Genomic DNA, 5773 nt, shown 5'->3' with positions numbered 1-5773 from the left:
AATTTAATTTTCCCTTCATTCTAATCGGTATTTACTCTTGCGGTAGCTAAAAATGGGCGTCCTAAAATGATGGGTGCATGACTAATTTTTCCTAAAATTTTCACATCCACTACTATAAAATCTACGGGAAATGAGCATTTTTCTACTTTCATAACAATATCCACCAGTTGACCATACGGTCTTCTAATTGATCTGTCCGCTAACTGCAATTCTAAATTTACTGGTTGCAATTCACCAAAGTTAAAAGTCTCAAATAAAACCTTAGGCATAATATTCACACTTGCTCCCGAATCAAGTAAGGCTTTGGTGAATACTTCTCCTCTAATTTCACATTTAATTACTGGTGCTCCCGGATCTTTGCGCTTTTGAGGTAATTCATGCAAAAATATTGAGCTAATATTCTCAGAAATGGAGGAGAGGCATCGGCGGGAGATGGAAAAGCTCAAGGCGGAGGTCGGCCTTCACATCGGTCAACAATTCATGCATGGTGGAGCACCACAAGGTACTTGTGACGACCCCATGAAGATGGGTGCCAAACCAGGTAAACTCCCGACTCAGGCCTGTAATAATCCCAGTAATTTACTTTATGTTGATGACATGTGTAGCATAGCTAGTGAGATCTGAAAATTTTCGGTAAGGTTGATAATGTTGTTGGTGATGTGGATTGTTCGCCTTCGGTTGAAATTGTTGTTGAGATGGCCGATTGTTATTGTTCCATCCCTGTCCTCCTAAGTTTCCCCTCGCAGCCCATTGACCATCGTTCCCTTCATGCCTGCCTATAGCATTTACTTCTGAAATCATAGGGCATTCTTCTCCCATGTGGCTATCGCTTGAGCACATTTCACATCGATTTATTTTGTTGTGTGCTCCTCCACTACTCTGCCCCTGCATAACGAGATCATTTTTTCATTTATCTTTTCCATGGCTTTTCCCATCATAACTCCTATCTGTTTTTCAATTTGATCCATAGTGATCTGGGGTTCAACCCCCCTAACATCCAACAATCCACCTTTTCGAGGAGTAACCCTTACATGATCGGAAGCATCTTGGTGGTAGGCTAGATTATCTGACATCTTTTGTAGGAGGGCCATGGCTTCATCTTCATACATATCTGCTATTGCTCCTCCACTTGAAATATCAACTCTTTGTTTTTCGACATCATTCAATCCCTCATAAAAAAATTGCACTAACTCCCATTTGAGAATGCCATGGTGGGGGCATTTCCTAATGAGCCCCATCAATCTCTCCCAAGCTTCACTGAAGGTATCGTTTCCCTGCTGAAAATTCCTAATCTCTCTTCTGAAGGACTTTGTCCTCGCCACTGTATAATATCTCTTTAAAAAACTTTTCTCCATATTGTTCCAAGATTTGAAATTTGTCCCTAACATTCTAAACCAATCTTTGGCTCTATCCTTAAGGGCATGAGGGAATAATTTCATTCTCACTGCTTCCTTCGAAATTCTGGGGTAAGTGCAACTATCACATGCTTCATAAAAATTTTCTAAGTCATACGGCTCTTCATTTTCCTTCCCCAAAAAGGATGGTAGTAACTAAAATTGGTGTGGGTCAATTCTAAACATCACGTCATCTCCAATAGGGGCAGATATCCTGGTTAATATGGGAGTTTCAGCTGGTGTGAAATACTCTCTAATTCTCCTGCGTCCATCATTAACTACCTCAGGGTTTCCTATTCCATTACCTATTGGGTCCATTGGTAAAGTTCTAATCGACGTCTCTTCTATGAATGTAGGTTCGGTGAAAGACGATTCGGGTGTGGAGGAGTCTACTAGTGGGGAATCTCTGTCACTGCTCCCTGATTCAAATCCAGACCTAAGCTTCATACAAAACCACTAATTCAAACACAACACCCGTTAGTCGTTAGCCACTAAATCACTTTTTTATTTAAAATTGATAACAAAGATATTTATCAAAAATTCGATCAACACTTGCTAAATTTCGTTTATGAACAAAGGCACGTTGAATTCCTTAGCGTCGCCTCCCCGGCAACGGCGCCAATTGATAAGCCAAAAATAGGGGTAGAAATTATGCAGTTTTTAGCCCTTGTCATTGTGAATTTTGGCTTATGCAATCAAATTTATAAAAACTCTACTTAAGATGTGTAGTGATAAGTACGAGTGTCGTCCTAGGGAAGCTAGTAAGGAATTCAATTTGATGATGTTCTTGGTAGTTTAACGCTAATTAGAGTGAATTTGATCTTCAATGAGGACCAACTCACCCTAATTAGAAGAGAAGTTTAGAAAGGGGAGGGTAGAAGAGATGAGATGAATAGAAGAGATTGGGAGCTCTAAATTGGTTTCTTTGATCCAAATAAAAGGATCAAAGAGGTCAATTAGAGAGGTTGAGAGGGAAGTTTAAATTTGAGTTTGGTTGGTTTTGTAAGTTTGATAATTCAGAAATGAAATGGGGGTAATTTAATCTCCTAAAAATTAAATCTAATTTTTTTAGAGTTTTTCTTTGGGAATGCAGTTGAATGCCTAGTTAAATCCCTCAAATTCTCCTCTCAATCCTAATCAGGGCTTGTACATGCTGCTCAAGCCAAGCGATTTAGAAGTTCAGATCAGAATCAAGAAGAAGAAACAAAAAATTGAACTAATTTCGTTCAAAATGCACAAAAATCCAAATACAATGAAAGGGAAATGTACCAAACAGGTTGATCTAGGCTGTGGCTCCTCTCTGTCTTGCAGCTGTGATAGAGAACCATCAAGAATGAGCTCCCCCTCTCGAAATTTAGCTTTTATACTTGGGTTATATGGTAAAAATCACCATTTTACACCCGTTCAGTAATTAATATTTATCTATCAATCTAGCAAGAGGGGATCAAGACGAACAGATCCATAAAAAAATCACCTTAATCGGACTTCATGATCAAAAGTTATTAATAAATCAATTTTAAACCAATTTAATCCATTGGATTTAAAATTGATTTATTTATTCATTTTGTTTTTAAACACGCCATGACGTGTCGCTCTCTCATTGGTTGGCGCATTTTGAATCCTTCTTTTTGTAGAAAAGTCCCTAAAAAGCTTGGAATTGCTGTTGGACGCCGCCCAAAAGTAATTGTGTATATGCCCCTGCCGCACTCTCTCTCCTCTGGTTTCTCCTAATTGCAATAAAACCCTAGAAGATTTTAAATTACATCTTTACGCCTGTAGTGGCGACCGAGAGCTGTTTTCAGGGTCTTTTTGCAACGAAACTTTGCAGAAAGGCCCTTCAAAGTTCGAAAATGATATAAATACTTTTTTTCTCTTATAAATATACCTTTTTTCCCTTATAAATATACCTTTTTTCCTTAGAATAAATACATTTCCTCTTCAAATAAATCTCAGAAAAATCCTAAAAATTCGTAAAAAATTGTATAAAATTCATTGATTCATCCCCATGCTGATAAATGTCAAAATTAAATATTAAAATTGCTATTTTCATCCAAAAATAGTTATTTCGAGCTTCAATAAATCCTTTAAAATTCATAGAATTAACAGAAAATTAGGGGAAAATCAGAAATCACTTGAAAACACTATTTTCATGTAAATATATGATAACAACCCCATTTTAAGCTCTATAAATGCATAAAAGTGTGCTAATAACATGAAATAAAGACAGAATTCAGGGTGTTATCATATACTAAGTGGGTATTTTTCATAAAACCCTCAAAACTTAAGTATATTGTTCGACGTCCAAAAGACATTTTGCGTGTGACCCTCTAGGCCCATGTATTAATCTAGTTAACAACTCGAGCGACCCAATTACCTTAATTAGCCTTCCAAATTAATTAGCTATATCAATATATAGATTAATTAACACCGGATCGATTTAACCCAATCAATAGGTTGAGTTTCCAACATGTGGGGTGCCAAGTTGCACCTCGTGTTCTAGAAGATATAAAGGAGTGTTTATTGATTCACTCATAGAATATGTTTGTCATCAGTTACCGTATACGTATAGTTCCTCATCAACTTGAAGCTCCTAGGATGACTTAGTGTATGATCAAATATCAAACCCTAATCGGTCATCCAAGTTAGTTTTGATGCATTAGGAAATCATCGGAGAACTCTTCTCCGATATTTCACTGCCTTGGCCAAGGACTTCATCGCATCGTCTTCCTTGAGTTGTCACCTCTCATACCGAGGGTGAAGGATCCCATCTTGACCACTCAATCATCTTTATAAACTTCTTTATACACCCGAACTATGACATTTTAGAATCTCATGATTAGAGACTCGTTGGCCGTACTCAAAGTACAACCGTCCGTCCACAAGACATCTTTGGTGTCTCAAGTCTAAAGACCACTTACACAACCATGACATGAATCAACCTGATTGAAAGTTTGGTATAATACCATTCAGGGATTCATAGGGATCAATTGAGTGAACCCTTTTCACTAAAGTCCCCCCCCCCACTATCTATCCTTAGTGTCTGCACACTAATGACTACAAGACCTGCCATACTCGTTATATGAGTGAGGCTAGATAGTGTTATTCTATCCGGATACTTTGATATCCTCGTGTATCCTTCGAATGGGAATATTTTGAACACATGCTTAAAGACTAATGATCTCCCTATTAAGGTCTCATAATAATTCAATAAGTCTGATCATATATTGATGGACTTCATTATAATCATCACACGTGCATTATAATGAATATGTTCTATTAATGAACATGGAACACGATGTGGAATGTGTGATTGACTTGCCGGCCACATAAATTCCCATCATGTGCCCTCTATGCATATCTTATAAAGTATAAGGAGTTAAACCAAACCTTTCTTAGACATGTACATCATTGCCCATAGTGTATAGATAATTTTCCATCCATATGACTCTATTAAGATGAATTAGGTCAAGACAAATATCATACCTAATTGGTCATCACAATTGTGACTCATGTGTTGGGATATCTCCACTTCCTAGGATGAGGACTTAATTGTATCCTTTTTTGAGATTATGTCTCCTCTTGTGATAAGGGTATAAGATCTCACCTGCCCCTTGCACCAGCCACCTTCCCCTTGGGTATTTTCTGTGATCCCCCTTAGGGATTGTATGTTAGGCTAGTAACGACCACTTGTAGTCCTACACAGCTCTATGGGGCAATCCACCAGAACTTTGAGATTACCAGACTGTTCTGCACGGCAATGCCTACTCATCGGCTGTACACGCAAGGCAAGCACATGCTAGGCGACTGCTTTTGGCAGCCTCCAGTGCCAAGAAGATGCCAAGTGGTCCTAGATTAGGTCAGACCTGATCCACCTTTTGTGCCCGCCAACATTGGACAAGTGCCAAGTGGCCACTCTTCGGGTAATAATCATAATGGATATGCCATTTTTAGTATAACTTTCATACATCTCATGTGATTTTTTTTCATTTAAATGATCATAAAAACAGTTTCTGTATGCTTAAAATCATTTTTTGCACTTTTAAAATCAACTTCTAATTTTCCTTGATTTTATCGTATTTTAACATAATTTTTTGACTTTAATAAAATAACTTAAAAATTCAGAAACTATTTATTTATAATTATTTAAATATTATAAGGTATTTATTACTTTTTCAAAATGAAATTCTGATTTATTTTGCATTTATAGTATTTGATGGAATTTTTTGAAGTTAAATTCATAAGGAAAATAAACTTATAAGTAAGAAAATGCAAATTTTAATTTATTTAAATTATTTTTAAATAAATTAATTTACTTTTTAATAAATGATTTTTTTGAAGTTAATTTAATTTTTAATAAATTAAGTTGCTCCAAATTGAAA

General features: G+C 36.6%; 1 non-coding gene across 1 annotated transcript; it reads left to right on the top strand.

Annotated features, from left to right (window-relative positions):
* Positions 1 to 1203: 1203 nt before the first annotated feature.
* LOC144702817 (small nucleolar RNA R71) lies at positions 1204 to 1309 on the top strand. Its single transcript, XR_013581393.1, has one exon. It is a non-coding gene; the product is annotated as a small nucleolar RNA R71 (small nucleolar RNA).
* The last annotated feature ends 4464 nt before the right edge of the window (positions 1310 to 5773 follow it).

The sequence above is a fragment of the Wolffia australiana genome, chromosome 4, assembly GCF_029677425.1.
Source record: "Wolffia australiana isolate 7733 chromosome 4, ASM2967742v1".
In the NCBI taxonomy this organism is placed as follows: domain Eukaryota; kingdom Viridiplantae; phylum Streptophyta; class Magnoliopsida; order Alismatales; family Araceae; genus Wolffia; species Wolffia australiana.
Note: the sequence above shows the minus strand (reverse complement) of the source record. Positions and strands in the feature narration are given on the sequence as shown.